General features: G+C 34.9%; 1 protein-coding gene across 1 annotated transcript in view; it reads right to left on the bottom strand.

Annotated features, from left to right (window-relative positions):
• The window catches only part of LOC122819665 (astrotactin-2-like), a 314,363-nt gene extending 295,982 nt beyond the window's left edge, over positions 1 to 18,381 (bottom strand). The window contains exon 1 of the mRNA XM_044096573.1: positions 18,366 to 18,381. The gene's annotated coding sequence lies outside the window, so the exon portion shown is untranslated. The remainder of the gene's footprint in view (positions 1 to 18,365) is intronic.
• Positions 18,382 to 19,105: the final 724 nt, after the last annotated feature.

Raw genomic sequence — 19,105 nt, 5'->3', positions numbered from 1 at the left:
TGAACTTTGTTTTTTTTTTAGGGATGACAAACAAAGTTTGAGAGAAAGTGCTTACAATAATGTCAGCATTACAGCAATGCTGACATTATTGTCTGCCTAAAATAGCTGGACAAAGATGTTCTTGTTAGAAGCCCCTAAAGTCATTGAAACAATAAAATGTACTTGTTTAAACAAGAAATGCACTGTCCAAAAAGTACACTGCAAAATGAGGTTTTTCCAGCATAATTATTACTAAATTAAGAAATGTGTTATGTTTCAGCATCTTTATTCACCATAATGTTTATTTAATTCAACATTTACATGGGTGAATTACAACATTTTTTTATCACTTTTATTCTGGAGACCAGCCACCACACCACTTTCTTTAAAAGGAAAAAAGAAATAGTGGAATGAAATTAGATTTATGCTTTTCCTGATGATCCGTAACTATACATAAAGACTTCACAACTAAAAATGACATTTAAGCCAACCTAAATCTTAAATCAAAGTATGCAAAAATATCTTTTAAAATTTTTCCCATCATAACATTCCACTCTATGGACGATCAATGAGATTAACTTAAAGAAATGGCAATATACCATGGACACACGTTCACAATTTTGACATGCCAATAGAAAATCAGGAAAGCCACAGCCTTCCAACACAATTCCAGTCAATTCTCATCTCCCTTCAGCGCTCCGTCTGGGATTTCTTCTATTGAGCTTGATCTCTTCTTGGGAGGTTAATAAAAAGCTTAAATCTGAAAGTAGAAATATTCAGCCCTGTTGTACTGATGTGCTTTTCCACTATAACTTGCAGGGGACAGGAGTTGCCTACTGACCTTCTTTCCAAAGCCCCAGACAGCAGAGGAAGAGTGCTTTACCACTCTTCAAGGGGCAGTGTTACATATCATTTTATAGTACAATCAAGTAATTATGTCATCCTCTGTGAAAGAAATTTCATTTTGTAATTTACTGGCTTGGAATTTGTCATTGCGACAGTATGCCTAACACAATCCTTGTCTGTATTCCTGTGTTGGAATAATCAGTTTATTCCCCCTTATACCATTTCTATTAAAAATTTATCAGGTAACAAAACGTGTCGTCACAAAAGATGTGGAAATGTACCAAGCTGAGTCCGAGATATGGCGGTATACACAGTGACTTGCCCTCCTGTTATTTTGCACCATAGTGAAGAACATGAATTTGCTATCAGACAAGTACAAACTCTTTCAAGTAAAAATGTATCCTAGGTTTCTGAGCCTTTCCCCAAGATGGAATATCTTCATGGTTTTAAGGCTGTAGAAGTATCAAAGAAACCAATTCTCACCATCCTCCCATGGTTTCCCTTGGTAGGCTAAAGCCTTCTGAAGTAAGTATATCAGATGCTTGCCTATCTGGGTCTGTTATGCTAATTTAAGAAGAAGGCACCACATGTTCTGTCTCACCGGTGGTGGCTTTGAAAGATGGATAAGGCATAATCATGTGTCACATCTTGTGACTTTCAAGCATGTTTTTTTTTTTTTTTTCCTTAACACTTCAATTTAGGTTAAAGACTAGGTGGTTAAACATGTAAGAACTAAAATGTAAGAATTAAAACTTAGAAAAGTATTTTTTGTCCAACATTACTGGCCCACTGAGTCATTTAAGGTTTATTTTCTTTCATCATCACTAGTCTCACGTTATGACGTGATGCCACTGTTACTCTGACCTCTAGGTGGTAGCAGAGGTCTACCAAGATAACCCTCGGTCGTTTCTGTTTTGAAGCTCTATTTCCACTTTGTTGATGTCACTGTAGAAAACAAGACTTCATGACCACAGAGAGCAGCAACAATAGTGCACAGACAAAAGGATGAAAGGAATGAAATAAAGGTACAGCAGCCTTTGATTCAGGCAGATGTAGCATTTTTCCTTCACTCTTTACCTTATTCTTCTTGACTCCATCTCCAGTCTTTTTTCATTGTTCCCACCTTGTGACCATTCTGTATTCTACAGAGTCATCCCATTTAAATGCCCTTGTTGAAGAGGAGTTTGTTGGAAAGAAGCAGCTGCATTTTCTTTTTTTAGGGAGTGGGGGAGGCCTTTGGGGATACTCCATGTTGTGATGTACTGGGCGTTCTGAAGGTGTGGTCTTTCTATTCAAATCAGTTTTTAAATATAGTCTTGGTTGGCTTCCTGGAGAGTGGAAACTATTAAACAAATTACTTTTTAGCCTAAAGCTGACTTTGGAAAAAAAAAAAGAAAAAAAAAAAAGAAAAACATGTTGGGGCTACAGCATACACCATTAGCAAAGAGAGGAGTCACTTTGTGTACCGGTAATCTTTCATCTTTTCTCTCCTCTAAGCTCTGCTTGTTTCTGGGTTACTATTTGCATCAGTTGTGTGTTTCTTGATTTTTGTATTCATGAATGACTTTTTTTGTCCAGTGACATTTTAACTGTCTTTATAAGGGTCATGTACAATTTTTATTTTAATAATGTCTGATATTTAAATGCCAGGATGTTCCATTTTAGTTCATGTTTTAATATTTGATCTAGAGATTCAAAATAAGACTTATGTGGGTAAATTATTTGCAGGCTTATGTATTTGCCTCATAGTTCCTATGTATGCATCTAGAACACAGCTTTGTCTATTAGAATCCAAAAAGTAACCCAGTCCCTTGTCAAATTTGACACATAAAAAAATATTTCTTTTTAATCTCGGAATGATGGATCACACACAAAATAAACGAATCCTCCCACTTGCCCACAAAATATGGAGGGAGGAATCCCTGACTTTTGTTAAGAGGAGCAGAGAAGATAATATGAACACAGTTCTTCTCATACATAATGCTTCTCTGCTTGTCAAGCTGAATTTAGGACTTGTTTCATCTTGAAAATATCACTGAATCCAAGTAATCAGCATACTGACAAAAAAGACAACTTAATTTATTTATAAAGGAGCAGCTTGTATCATTTTTCCCTTCAAGAAGTTTTGTATTAGAGCAAAGCAGCATCAGCAGAAATGAGATTCTGCAGGCTTAATTGGTGATGAATGACATAATTTATGATTGGTTGTTAGAAAACACCCTTTCCCCCCCATCTTAAGTTATACACTGCAATATGTAGAGGTATTATCAGTCATACTCAGACAATAACTCATTTAAAATATAGTCTAGTAAAAGTTTTCCAGAGCTATAGTAAGTGTAGCTTGGCAGTAATATTACTAAGTTCAGTGATTGGAGGCATAGTTAAGCTCAAATCCATTTATTATAGTCCCCCTCTGAGTAGCAAATTAGCTTTGATTACATTTCAGTCTCAAACTCTCCTGGTGAATAACTTCAAATTAGAAAAAAACAACAAAACAGCATAAGAAATTGCCTAATGAGTTACCTTTTGAAGTATTCAGAGCTCACACAGTCAAGCAGCGATAGCTCCTTTGCATAGCGTCAGTCGAATTGTTATCTCATTTATCGTCAGTTCGTGTTCTTGTACCAGCAGCAATATAAGCGAGACCAGGTGATTTTTCACGGTTTGTGAGCTCCAAAGCTTTCCCCATTATGCTCCAGGTTCAAAAGGTTCGTGGTGGCACATTGCAGTGCAAATTGTAGGCAAGTACATGACAGAAGTGAGTGGAATCAATTACTGCAAGTATGACATACATCAAAAGAATGTTGGGGAGGGTAAGGGAGAGATACCTTAATAAAAATCAGCATATGCCAGATAACAAATCACATTCTTTGAAAACAAGCTGCAGGACATTTTCCTAACTTATTTCTCTTCTTTTTAAAACTAATCTTTCCAAGTAGAGATATAGTAGTCAAAAGGTAAAGGGAAATGAAGGCAAGTTAATTAAGCATCACATGCAGCAGTGGGAAACAGCGTTAGAAAAACTCTTGTAGGAAATCTTGTATTGTGGACTTACAACATGGCAGTGAGGGAATTATACCCAGCTACTGGTGTGAGACAATACTGGTAGCTAATTTAAATCCAGCCCAACTGAATAATTATATTGTTCATGTGCATACATAACTACAGTAGTTATGCAAAGTAGAACAGTGTGGTTTCTGAAAATTTCCTCATAACTTAGGCGAATACTGTGGAGATGCAAATACCTTAGATGCTTGATAATGAACTTAACTGAATGTATTTTTAGTTATGGATGAAGAAGAGCTAATTTATTTAAGAGAAATAATTTGTCAGAAATCAAAAAGTAAAAAAAAAATACAATAAATCACAGAGATGTCACACTGGCTTCAGAAAGTCATTATTTTAAGATAATTGAGTGGGTTGTAATGTCAAAGTTTTAATTTTTTTTGCAGCCAATCTAAAAAAGCTTTAGAAACTAATCAAAATAGAAATGAATGCTTTACATGCTCTGACCTGTTTGCTGCCTCTCTCTGGCTGTGAGTTTTTAAAACTGCAGTTTAAGATTGTAATATTTCCCTTCAGCTTTCTCAGGTGGAACACACAATGCTTCATCCTCAGTGTTCCAGCTGTGTCCTTGTCAGTGTTTTGGTCTCATGCAATTTATTTGCTCAGAGGTTCTCATTACCAGCAGTGACTGAATAAAATATGACTTAGAAAAGAGAAAAAAAAAATACAAACATTTTAAACAGATTCTACTAATCAATAACATTTAGGTGTGATATTAAGGATATGAAGATTGCAAACACAAATGGCATTGATACAGTAATGTAACAATTTTAAATGTGAAATCTTTAAAATAATTTTGTGTCCTTTTGAAACAATGTCTATGCACTAATATTTTTTTCTTTAGAATTTTCTAATAAATTATTTCCCATTTTATTTCCATGATCATCTTACCAGTGAAAGTAGTTTTTATTAGCCCGGCCATTGACTTTCTTCCTTCAGTGACATTTCTCCCATTGTGCTGGAGAAATCCAGCTTCAGTTCACTGATTGGTCCGATTTAAATTCTGGTAGAATTTAATAGAATTTAAATCGGACCAATCAGTGAACAGAAGCTGAAATTGTATACAGCCTATACTTGTATCACACTTTATCAAGTCCAGAGGACTCCAAAGGTGTTCACGCTACATTCAGTCATTCACCATTCATGCACACATTCACAGGCTGGCAAGCTACTGGATTGTAACTACAGCTGCCAATGGCACTTGTTTTTTTTTTATTTTTATCTTTGGCTCAAGGTTATGGACTTCTTTTTTAATCTGTGTGCAACATCAAAACAAGTCTGCACTACCTTTCATTTAAAATAAATACCTTAAATAATTGATTTCTAGACAAACATTATTTTGATCTTCCACAGAAATAAACCCACATTCTGTGTTCAGGAGTGGATCCGCTAGATTCTACTTTTAAGGTTTTTATTTTTCTTCCCCTGTTATATCTCAGATAGTGAAAAATAATTACACTATACCTACTTGTTTTGCTTTTGTAGTGTTTTGCCTATCCACTAACTCAAATAGGAAATATTATTTTCACAGTACCAGTGAAAAGAACCTTGGAGAAGATACACATTTAGCTCTATAACAACCTGCTGCTAAGGTAAAAGCTATACCCCTAATGGTCATTGTTTCCTTAGTACTGGTGAAACAGGCCACTTTGCTGTTAGAGAAATGCACTCCATTTTGTTTTAACCATAACACTACAACATGATAAAAGAGCTTGCTGAACAATAATTTCAGGCTGGAGGTTATTTCGAGACCATTTTGCTGACTGGCAAATGTCATCTTGCGATTTAAGTCCAGATGAGGTTCTCTCAGCATATGAGACATCAAAAGTGTAAAAATAAAATATTGTTCACTAGGTGTTTTTTGACAAAAAAGACCGAAGCTGATGCAGACCCGGACTCCAGGTGAGAAAAAATATTCTCAAGTGACCAACAAAGGGTTGTTGCTACTATGAGGAATACTTTTCTGTCACATCACATCACAGCAAAAGCAATAAAGTCTGATATCTACACACAAAGAGAGAAAGAAAATTATTTTTCATCATCCTTATTTGTTGTAATTCTTCATTATTATATGGTACAGTCAAACTGTAATTGAATGCGTAATACAATTTTTAAAAGGTATCTAAGGAAACCCAGTTGACTGGGTTGCGTCACTAACTCCATAGCAGATTGTCACCCACTTGTTGACATGGTAACAGTGGAAATGAACCACTCACTAAAACATAAAGAACCTTAAGTGTAACAGTGCTCAGTATGAATGGCCATCTCCAAGCTAATGGTTGAGAGGAAGCAACCACAGAAAAACAAAATCAGATCCAATTAACCAAGAAGGGATTTTATTGGAAAGGAAAATGTTGAGTATATAGTTATTGGCATATAAACAGTAATCTGTGAAATAAACTCAGCTTTGTGCTTAAACCCTGTTTGTTCTGCTTAAATTTGCTGTAAGATAAATGCATAATGTTAATTTAGTTTGTCAATTTAGTGAAGTCTTTTATTTTAAAGGTCAGTTTAGGCCTCAAACTGTCCTGTTTATTTCTTAGTTAGACAGTGGGGAAGTTCATCCACTGCCATCTGCTTTCTGATTGCACCATGGACAACACCATTTATATTTAAGAGGACAATTTAAAATTTTAAAGTCTTGTTTGTGGGAAATGTTTACAATAAATGTGAGCTTAGAAGAGTGTAATGCGAAATGCTTTGAGATTCTCTGGAGTTGATAAATTGCTATAAAACTAAAGGCCATTTACAAGTTAGAATACTGATAAGTGATGCCATTGGGTCCATGTTGATTTACTGGGAAGAAGATGTGAAATTTAAATTTTATGCCTGTTTAGTATTTGTTAATGGTACTAAACTAAGTACAGCTTTTTATTATATCCTACAATTTTACTCCATGTTAAGGGGAGATGCAGGGCATGTAAATATATTGACTTTTTTTTTTTTTTTTTTGCATTATATCATATTATAATGTAATCTAAATCATACTTGGAGTTTTGCTTTTGATTCATGCATATTTCTGAGAAATCCTTGAATATTCTTCGGCAGCCTGTCTGAACGCTAGCTCCCACAAAACGCCATCTTTTTCCACAAAGTTCCTTCTTTGAGCTGATCACCACTCCACAGAGCAGCCCATCCCCACACAGCTTAGGGGCAGCAGCAATTAGCTAACACTTGGTAGAACTGCATGTCTGCTGAGCGTATCAAACAAATTACTTCTCAGTTCAAAGTTTGTTAATAGCATAAAGAGAAACACTGTTGTAATGACACGCTGAAAGCGGAATATCGCCAAAAGGTGGAGCTTTTTAAAAGTATCACTAAAATTTGACTTTTTTAAATGCTGCATTGTTATAATCTTTTTCAAGTATTCATAATTCATAATACTACCTCTTTAAGGAGACAGAGGCCCAATTTCAAGGCATCACATTACAAAGTCAAGTTTATATTTGACATACACAGCATTTTTATAACAACTTTATAACAACAAAATAGTTATGTTATTGAGCTTTAAAATGGAAATATGTGGCTGGAAAATACATTATACTATCCTTCAGCATTTTTTTTATAATAATTACTAAACTACATAATATGGCATGGCATGTTGTTTGGTCATGACTTTAAAATGTCCAGATGTGGACATTTTTTTTAAGCTAGCCCAAAAATTTTTAAATAATATAATTTCTTTTTAAACATGACAGAAAAATTCTCCTTCTATGCAAGGTAGAAAATTTTATGTCACGAGGAAGGATGAGTGATTAAATCACAGGCAGAAAATTTTTTGAAGGATATTTCTTGAGGACAAAAAAGAAATTTAAATAAACTGAGTTTGTTGAAGAAGCTGAACCAAAAGACTAACAGAAAATCCTCCCCATGACCTTTAAAACTTAGTAAGGTTGGAATACTACCTTTCTAAAGGCTTCATAATTTACTATTCAAATATCTTTTGTAAAGCTTGTCATGATGGTTGAAGTCAAACCTTGTTTCCATCTGTATTGTAATTACAAATCACATAATCCATAGAAGTATTGGCCCTCCGTGAGACATTCAGATTACAGCAAGTGACAAAATGGAGCTGGGAGTTATTAAGAAAAAGCTAAAATGGGAGAAATTACACTACTTGCTTAGATGGTGGTAGAAAGACAAAAGTTGTAAAATCCTAATTAAAACAATATGCACAGAAGCCCAAAATACAAACAATCTGAACCACAAAGCTGTAGAGAAAGCCACAAGTGCCACAATTCAATTAATTAAATAAAAACACAAATTGATATTTATGAATGTGGAAATTGTAATTTACTGGGGATGTATGCATCAAATAAATTAATCAGTCTTTATTTTAAATAAGTATATAAATGTAGAATTCCTTATATAACGTTTTCAATCGTGCAAATCAAAATCGCTCAGCAAGGCAAACACTACTATTGAAACTGTTATTGGTCTGCTGCTGATTTACTTGGCAGGGTAGACTTCAGCTGCTGAGGTTTATTAAGTGAATGACCACAGTAGCAGCTTAAATTATTTTCTGATGTATTTTCTGATGATGTGTTGACCCAAACCATGCCAACAAAATGTTACCCACATCAGAACAGAGTCAACTTTTGGAAGGCTGTAAAATGTCAGCTTTTCCTTTAATATGTAGTCCATGTAAGTGTTGGTGATATGAGGAAAATTAAAGTACAGGTTTATCATGAAACAAATCTTAGGAGTGCATAAAGAATTAGCCATGCAAAATCAAAACTGCTTCACAAAGGCGGCTTAGTTAAAATACCATTCTTACACTTTTCTATTAAGATTTGTCCTATTTTTCTTGTTTACTGAGAAGTAATTTCCTTATTCACAGACGGATAGATTATGTATCTAGAAGTCAGAATGTGTTTATTGAGGACAGGTCTCTGGCTCTAACCTTTGGCATTAAGTTCAATTTTAATTGAGCATGTGATGGCTGTTATGTTGATTAAGATTAGGTAATGCATTAAGCTTACCATTTAGCATTAAATCTAACACACGGAGGGAGAAGGGTGTGAGGGTAGGGGGCGGATTGGTAATCCTGTCAGTGTGGGAATTTGTACCTGGGGCCGTTATTATATGCACATTCGGTGAATGACTATAAAAAAAGACGTTGCAACTATGTTTATGATGCTGTGAAAATATTTCCAACCTGTTTTGATGCCTTTTGAAAATGCACATTAATTTAATGTCCGATAGTGTTTAGGAATTTATTAGAAAAGTGTTCCTTTTATTTTTTCCATGTCACTGATAAGTTGATGCTTTTCAGTTGTCTGCCTATGCTCCTCTATATGACTCGAATATAGGTGGATACATTGCCAAGATTAGAGTGTTATAAATATTTATGTCTATATGAAGCACATCTCTCTACCTATATTTTATTTACAGAATAAAATGTGTTCCTCTCTGCACTCTGAATATTTTGTTGTATATATGTCCAGGATGTTGAAAACAGTGGGCTGGGTTCCAAATTACCCACCGGGCATAGAGCGACAAAACAAGCTGTGCTCTAGAGAGAGCTTGTAATAGATTACAGTGATTCCCTTTGGACATGCTGTTGAGCAGGTGGTGCCTTAGCTGGTGCAACACACGGCAATGAATTTACCATTTCCTGCCCCACCATCTGACCATAAATCATACACTCCGAAAACACATTTTAAATAAGCAGAGAAATGCAATTAGGTAAATTTAAATGAGTGTTGAAAAAAGACAACTATCTTTAAAGGTTATTTTTATCATCAACCCGAGCTAGGGCCAGGCAGACAGAAAAATATGCATATACTTATGAAAACAAACAAAAACTACAATTATTTTAAATGGATAATGGCTGTCAAAGTATACACAATATCACTACTTATGTAAAACATTTGTCACACAACCTAGAAAGTGTTTCTTTTCAAGTTGCACTCAGTGAATTAACTTCTTTACTTTTGATTTGCATAAGATATCAATTACCTTCATCTGCAGTCCAATGACAGTAAAACGATGAAATAGAGTAGCAGATGATGTCCTGCTACTTTACATCAGGACAACATTTAAAAAGTTGCCAAGTGCATCCAGGCTTAAATGTGTGTTCCTGGTGAAATCCTTCAGTTCTGGCCTGCTAAAAGTGCCTACAGCAAGAACCACCTGTCACTGACTGGGTATATTCTCCTTCCAGTAAACCCACAAACTGACAGGTGCTTAATCAGTTCTTTTTTGTCAAACTTAGTGATATTCTCCTCAGATTTCAAGGCTGGGATCCTGTGAAGACTACCTGTAACAGCTTCATGCACAATCCTTTTTCATCTTCAATGACCAAATAGGGTAGAAAACATGATGTTTCCTATTTAAGGAAATTGAGTACTGCTGTGAGAATATCAATCTACATTTCATAGGTGCCTTTTTTTTATTCCATTGTACAGATAAGCTCTCTGCTTTCTCTGAGCTTTAGCATCTTAATTAGTAAGATATATACTGAGCATGAATACTGGACGCAGCCATCATTAGATGTATACACTGTAATCATAAAAGGTTGAACACGACCAGCAAGACTAACCTGATACCCTGTGAAGTTTAAATTATTCATTTTGTACAAATGTATGCAAGACCAATCCTGCCATAATTAAAAATAAATTCAGAAATAAATAGCTTGGAAAATAAATTACTTAACTAATAAATGATATAACAAATTAACAAATGTGTCAGTAAATGCAAAAATAATAAAAAAAGTTCAGTTAAACAACTAATCAAAATATTAGAAATAAATTGATGTTTCAATTTGAATCTTTAGCAATTATATTTATCTGAGCACCATTACTCTCATTCCATTTTTATATGTCTCTCTATTTTTTCTTTAATTTTTGAGATCTGAATTCATTCATTTGTTATTATGTTTTCTCACCTAATATATCCCTGTCTTATTTTTCTTCCTGAGTGCATTTATTCCCATCCGTTTTTGTTTTTTAAATAAAAATGGGAAAAAATGGGCTCAAGAACATTTGTTGGGGAACAGTAAAAAGTGGGATATATTTAGAAGAAAAATATAACTATAAAATTGTATCCTATTAAAAATTGCATTCAAACACTATTTTACGATTGCAATATTACACATATTAAAATTTTGATTGCGATTGTGATTCAGTACATTGTGCAGCGCTGCTTCTGCACTTACTAAATATGCCATTACCAACAGAAATATCAGACCTGATTACACAGCATATAGCCATTCTATTCTGCCAGTTTAGAAAAAAGCATTACTGCAAGAAACACATTTAAAAGACTAAAAAAATCTGTGCCTTCATTGTGGATTTTTCTCTGTCTAGAGACATCACTGCACAAACAGTGATGTCTCAGTCCAGGGATGTACTTTGCTGTCTTGGATGGTATCCACCATAATTAGTTCCTCAACAGAGCTGGCGCATCCTGGGGCTTAATGGGGAACAATCAATGCCAACACAAACAGTGTGTATTTCTTTGCATTTCTCCACAACTCTCCCCAAGATCAAGTTATCGAATCAGTTGAAACTTTGTACTTAGTCTTAATTTAGCTTTAAATGAACTCATATTTAATTGCAGACAGGTTTCTTTTAGTGTAACTGCACACCATAAAGTACTAGCGTATTTCATGCAATGCATACACGGTTGCTCACACACACAAACACTTGATGCCAGAACTGGAGATGAAATATGCGAACGCTATTGCTTTTTCTGTCTCTCAACCTGCTGTCAGGGGTTAGACATATGAGTGTGTTTGTGGCAGTGCAGAACTACACAGAAATATTCCACCTACACATACTTTAAAAATCTCATTTATTTTCTACGGCCATCTGCAAGTACTCCACTAAGAACCTTGTGAACTGAATGAATCATTATGTGTTTGCAGACATGTAACTTTTCCTCTGAAATAGAAAAGTATTGCAAATTGAAAATGTTTTTTTGTTTCAAGCACATTGTCACAATTGCCTGCACGATAATGCTGATTGGTAATATATATGGAGGAAAGGTAAATTCGAGGGAATAGTAAAAGAAATGCAGCTGGTAAGTGTAAGCAAAAAGTCTTTTTTTTTTTTTTTTTAGTTCACATTGGAAACTTTAATAATACAGGGTTTTATGTAATGCTTTTATAAGGCACTGGCCTTGGTAGAAAAAAGAAAAAGTAGTTGTTGACCATACAGAAATCTCACTGAATGCTTTTTTGCATGATCCAATAAAATTAATCCAACATGGATTTCACAGGCAAATAATTTACAAAGACGCAGTTTTGTTTCCATAACTGTTACCATCAGCAACCATCCAGGGCGGCATCTTGTGGAGGGTGGCAAGAGTATGGGTAATTAAGGCACAAACAGTAAATGTTTATTATCTTAACCTACAATATGGGAGGTTAGAGGCAACTTAAGTATTATGAATTTTTTTATTTCTGTTGTCAGAGACTTGAGATTTGACTAATTTGTGAACATCTCTGATTCAGCATTTATGCCACATCACCCCATTAAAATTTATGAATGAGAACCTCAGTCTTGTAGTCAGATTCACCACTTTCTAATTCCATACATCAGCATAATAAAGACAACAGAAATTGTAAGTACTGATATTTCCTGTCGATAAAATGTTACATACTGCAGCTTTAAGTAATCCAAACCTACATACACACATCCATTCAGACGAACTGCATCATACATTTGTACTGCAACTTCTCTACATTTGGAAGGACGACATGTAGTGTTAATAACTGAGATGGCTTTGAGAGTCATCAGGGGCCCACTACCCTCCTTGAAGGCCATGATAGAGGGTGATTTGCATGAAAAATACCTGCATTTTGTCAGAGATCTTATGTGCTCTTTATTCTCCTCCCGTCTGGTGGAAGCTGTTTCTCTATTAAATCAAGACCAGCCATGTGCGTCAGCCTTCAGGTAGTGGGCTAGCCAAAAATGTTTGGCCGGTTTTTTGTTGTTTTTTTCCTGCTTCTCTTTTTTTGACCAAGAGAGATGCAGTTTTGTCTCATTATACTATATATATATATTTAAATAGAGAGAGAGAGATACACGAGTATAATATGTATAATATGTGATTGTTACAGGGGCCAACAACATGCGGTTTTCTAAAACCTACATCTCAATAGTGACATTGAAGATAAACCACCAAAATATTAATTCAACATTCGTAATTGTGTATAAAAGTCTTTCTCTTGGTGATGAAGAAGTTTTAGTTCCTAGCCTTTACAAGATTGCAAAAAATAAAAAATAAACAGTTTTTTGTTCAAAACTTTGGCCTTATTAGGTATTGACAAACAACTGGCTATTTCCATCCTTTAAACCATTATGAAGGTTCTTTGTTTAACAAATACTAGGTGTGTGATTACTTCACCTTCTCTGGACATTGACAAAGACACTGGAGTTATTTTTGAGAGAATGTTAAACTTTACATTGTTCTACCCGAAGCAGCTCAGGGTCAACTTCAACAGTTCTACAATGTGCTATAGATAATGAGTTGAATTAACTGGAAGGAAATGATGGTATTACTCAAGAGTTTAGACAGAGATCAGAGATGGCTCTCTAACTGATCACCAAGATTTCCCAGTCATGTTTTATTAATCAAAGTGGTGCTTTTGTTTTATCTTCTATTGAACTCGACACTAGACAAAAAGCCACCTCAGGACATGGCCTCTCTTTCAGGGTGTCTAATTTTTCTTTGGATGGCCTCATTTGCATTGCAATTAACTGAGAAGAACCCATAAGTGGGTTCTGCTGCTTCTGACAATTAAGATGGAGTGGACATTTCTGCTCATTGCAGTAAAATGATGGTAAGAAAATTATTGACGGGGTGGAGATCTAGGCCATCATTTATCAAGTTTACATAAAAATGTTGCTGTAAAATGTATAATTTGAGGAAAAAGGTCAGAGACTTTAATATGCAATCATCTGTTTATAAATCTCACATGTTGTCAGCCGTAACGCTTGTGCACACAAACATGTCAGAACCACCTTTAGTCATTGTGGTGCCCAAGAAAAGATTATGTATTGACACCCCAAAATCCCCCACCCCTAACAGCAGTAGCAGAAAAGCTATTCAGGCTTTAATATGTTATGTGTAGAACATTATTAAATATTGATGGTTGCACTCTGTTTTCATCCCATTGAGTATATATTATTTCACAGCTGTTAGCATATTAACAGAAGGGTTATAAAATCCTCCTGGTTTTCTAAAATAATAGCATGAGAAGGTCAAAAACTGCATGTGACAAAACTGTATTCAAACGAAAATGAGAACCCATGTGGAAGTTAAAGCTGTCATAGACTTCTGTTGCTATGGAGGTTTAGGAAACAAAGATTTGAAGGTCTAGCCATTTTACTGGCACATTAAAAATAGACTTTCAGAGTCCCCATGTGTGGATAGATACAGAAAATATTTCTTCATTGCCTCGGGCCAGAAGATATGTAAATGTTCAACCTTACATTTATTATTTGGTTGAGATTATGAGTTTAAAAATTAAAAGAGGTTGCAGTGCACTTCAAGAGTTACATAACAACTACACTATCTTTGCTAACATAATCAGACAAATTTGCTTTATTTTTCTTTGTTATCCTAACAATATCAGATTTTCAACAAGAGCAGAACTGTACCAAGAGCTAAAACTAATAACATCAAGAAGATGAAGAATCATTCCTACCAAACAACAGTTAGATCGGCTCTGTTCCTATCTAAGACACAGGCCAATAATTTATTTTTTTTTTATTTTTTTTTTTGTGAGGAATATCTAAGCACTAGCAGATAACAACGTTCTAAACAATTTTATTCAAGGCTTTGTTATCTCTTTTCTGTCAACATAAGGCACATGGCAAATCAGATAATTTTGTGATATTTAAGATATCGACATATATAAGAGAAGCTAAATATCTTTATCTTCAGTGTCTAAACTTTTCCTATCATTTGAAGCAGTAATTCCCTTATTCTAACAGTGCCACTTATTCACACGTAAAAGCAATAAATTATAAAAATTTAACACTGATACAAAATTCAGGAGAGTCTCACATATTGTTTTCATTTATCCACATGAAATAATTAAAACCTAAAGCAGTATAATCTTGTGGCATCTTCCTAGTGGTAATCATATACAATTCAGCAGGTAAATTCACAAAAGTTCAAGCATAAGTCGATCAGGCTAATTTTGGTTATCTCTCTGCAAATGAAAGGAACAGTTTGTGTTCATTTGTTGATTGTAGTGCATTGATAGCTTTAGGTTCAATTTTCTTTTATGGTACATTTGATTGATGGGTCCTTCACAACGAAGATCAACACAGACACAGATTGTAGAACATATTTTCTGAATTTCTATTTACAATGGAGAGAAATGGGTGCCAGCAGTGCCCCCTTTGGCAGTTGGCAATTGCCGATGTGGCTGAGCAGGCCCCACATGTCGTAGATTATCCTCATCTGGTATATTTAAAATGTCCTTGAGAACCATATTAAGAGTGTTTATGGATGAAAAATAGTGGAGAAGATGATAAAACAAAGGCAGTTTATGAAACTGAGATCACTGTGCTGACTGCTAACAGTGAGGAAAACAGGTCTCTCAATAAACTAGAGAATCATTGAAAAGGTCATTTATTTTGGTAATTCAACTCAAACAGAGAAACTCATTTATTATATAGACCCATTAAATGTGGTGACATATTATAATTTATGGATATTTATTGCTATTATTTTTCAATGTTACTTCATGCAGCTGATTAAAACCCACTCTCTACAAACTAGGAAGTTGCATGAGACCAAAAACAAACAAAAAAACACATGTCTAATACAGAAAAGTTGGTCCAATTAAAGAGATGCCTATGTACCATACACTGCATCCACCATGTTCCATGTATATATTTCTGGCACTGATGGGAGTTTAAGGATGCCCTGACTGCTATAACATCCACTAGTAATCAAATATTTGTCTGTTTGTTGGGTCTGGTTTCTCACATCTATCCCCTGACATTACTCTATTGATCATGTTTGGATTTAAAGCCTCAACAGTTTGCTGGCCAATAACATTGCCATACCAGGTTTTGTTCCTCCTATTACAGGTGAGTATTTTTACTCTCCACTTTTACCATAGAGACAACTACAATGCCTCATGCTCTGCATGCTCTGCATGAGACATTGTAGCAACATCAATGACAAAATACAAACATTGGTCTGTAGTTGCTACGTGTTCTCCAAAGAGTGAATGCTTCAAGTCAATGACTCGATGCAATCTAATGGGTTTCCTTAGGCAGAAAACCTTTAAGCTAATTTGAATTATAAATTGAGCTTAATGATAACTAGTTATCAATTTGTCATTGATAACTATAATAAATTGTCATGCATGTGTGAGTGAATTGTAATTAAATTTTTTTGAAGAAGGAAGTCTAAAGTGCTCTCTAGTCTCCCACTAGGTGGCTGTTTTGACTTTGGAAATTTTTACAGCATAATTGCTTACAAAAATTATTTTATTGGATATAAAAACCTGGATAAAATATTTGTCAATTCATGAAAACTAGACATCATGAAATTACTTTTTTACTTTTTTTCCCATGGGTAACAAGTTTTAGGCAAATTATATTGTCTGAAAGATAGATTATTAAACACAGCAAATCATGGTAACCTCATCCAATTTTACTACAAAATGTTAAATGATAAACCCGGTTGTTGACCTTTAAGCTGAGATGTTACATACTACATAGTAATTTTTGTACATGCATGAGCACAGCATCATTTCCATTTAATTGGATCAGTGAGCTGATTATAGAAGTCATGATCCATGGCTTCAGTGCACCAGCCTGACCAACCAAAGTGCAAAATTGCTACTAATAATTACTGTATGGTCACTGACAAACAAGAGGCACAGAGCTCCTCTGTCTAGATGCACCTTAATGAATGGATTTTTATACTGAACACATTTAGTTTGACAAAATAAAATCTCTTTCTGCTGTCACACTGATCTGAACAAGTTTGTCAATACAACTGGTAGACAATGTGAAATATGTAAAAAAAAAAAAAAAAAAAAAAAGATTTGAAATATCATTCATTGTAGCACAATCTCAATAAAAACATTTAGTTTGAGAGGATTCAGCTCTCCTCAACAGTTCTAGGTAATCTTTTATGTTCTTGTTTTCAGCTCATGCCTTTGATTTTACATTGAGTTTAGATGTGAGGTAAACAGGGGTGACCATGGAAACATGTTCATTTTGTGTTTTGTGAATCATTTCTGTGTTTCATTGGTAATATGGTTTGGTCATTATCCTGTTGAAAGGCCCAATCATTTCAGTTTTTAAAGAAACAACATTAAAGCCCACATTAAATCCACATATCTGTTTATAAAATGTTGTTCTGATAACCAATGTTTGCCAATTAATTATTTTTTTTTAAATTGGCTTCTGGTTCAACAGTACCAGAAAAAAAACAAACAAACAAAAAAATTCAAAGTTGTACTCATTTAATAACTTCTCCAAACTCAAATGCAGATTTTTTTTTGTTTTAAAAAAAGAAGCTTTAGTTTTGAGGACCCACTTTTACAGTCAGTATGTTACAGTGCATAATGCTAGTCACCCTGTGCCTGCTAGCACAGGGCTGGCTAGACAAAGAGGAGTGACACCTTTTTCTATTTTTGCTGATTATTTAAAAGTATCGAAGTCTTCAGTCCTGTCCCCGCAAACTGGTGCAGTACCAGCATTAGCTGTCATTGTGGTGGCCTCACAGTTATCCAGTGATTATGAGGAGCTGGCACAGCAAGGCAGAATGTGCGCACCCACGAGGTGTCAGTAATGTCACTGTCATAGCTGGCACTCTAATGGCTGGTATATTTGTTTCACGTCAGTTCAAAAACAAGAACATTTGAGAGGGGTAAATTCTAAAATCACACAATATGACCCTGAGTGCAGGAAAAGTGGCCCAAACTTGAGAGCAGGGTATTTGCTGGTGAACCCAGTAATTCGAAAGCAGGCAGAGTTCTCAGGATCAGAAAGGTTTTTAATTGCATGCTTGCACAATCTTGAATTATTATTGGTCACTGAAACCTCCAGTAAGAATATATATCCCACATTACAGATAACAAAACAAAAACAAAAAAGCAAGAACAATAATACAATAAAATAAAACTATACCAGGCTGCTCAGATGAAGGTACAAGATCTGTCATATTAACATTTCTGATGTAAGAAATCTGTTATATATTTATTGTTGAATAATTAAATTGAATGAGTCTAAATAAATACCTACTCAGAAATGCACACATTTCAAAATGCAAATATTTTTCAATTTCTTTTTTTTTTTAAATGACAGGTGACATTAGATATTGCATAGTTAACACATACATAGTGTGCACAATAAACCAATATGTACATTTATAGGACAGTACAAGTGATGTATCTTACTCACATGTCACTTAATTGTTTATGAGATAGACATATTGTAGGAAAAAACTGTTTTTATGCTCAGCTATTTTTCCATGTTCACAGCACTTACCTGAAGGCTGCAGCTCATAATTTCTGTACATGCATGAGCACAGCATCATTTCCATTTAATTGGGTCGGTGAGATGATTACAGGAGTCATGATCCATGCACCAGCCTGACCAACCAAAATGCAAAATTACTACTAATAATTACTGTATTTTATTTTTCGCTCAGAAGTCCTTACCTAAAGGCTGCAGCTCAAATAGTCTAAATCCTCCGTTTGTAGGGTATTGTATTTTTCAGCTTTTTTCATGGTCCATGATAAATACAGATTCTGAATGGATGCCAGTGGCTCACAGATGAGCAGTCTGAATTGTTTGTTGCAGCATTCTGAATTCAGTTTTAGTTGCCAAGGCAAAGCATACAGTTATAGAAGTACACAGAACACACTCAGTGACAGCTGAATAGAACTGCACCAGGATCTTCTGAATAGGAAAACTTCCTCGCTAGTGGAGAAAAAGGGGTGTCTGCTTGGCTTTGTCTCAGAAAGGACATTTTCTGTGTTGTTCTCTTTAGGTCTTCTGTGATAATTGTGCCTAAAATAAGTCACTGTGCTATTAAATGGTGAGAGAAGTCCATCAACATATCTAGCTGTTTCCTAACTCCAAGTTGTTAAAAGTGCACCATGTAAGTCGGCCTTCTGACCTTTATGCAGACTGATCTCCATTCTGTATCTAGCTGGTGACTAACATGACAAAGTTATGTAGTTTAACAAAGGACAAAGGATGGGGTATAGTCATTAGAGAACAAG

The sequence above is a fragment of the Gambusia affinis genome, linkage group LG17 (assembly GCF_019740435.1).
Source record: "Gambusia affinis linkage group LG17, SWU_Gaff_1.0, whole genome shotgun sequence".
NCBI classification, from domain to species: domain Eukaryota; kingdom Metazoa; phylum Chordata; class Actinopteri; order Cyprinodontiformes; family Poeciliidae; genus Gambusia; species Gambusia affinis.
The sequence above is the reverse complement of the archived record's forward strand: the minus strand, read 5'-3'. Positions and strand labels throughout refer to the sequence as shown.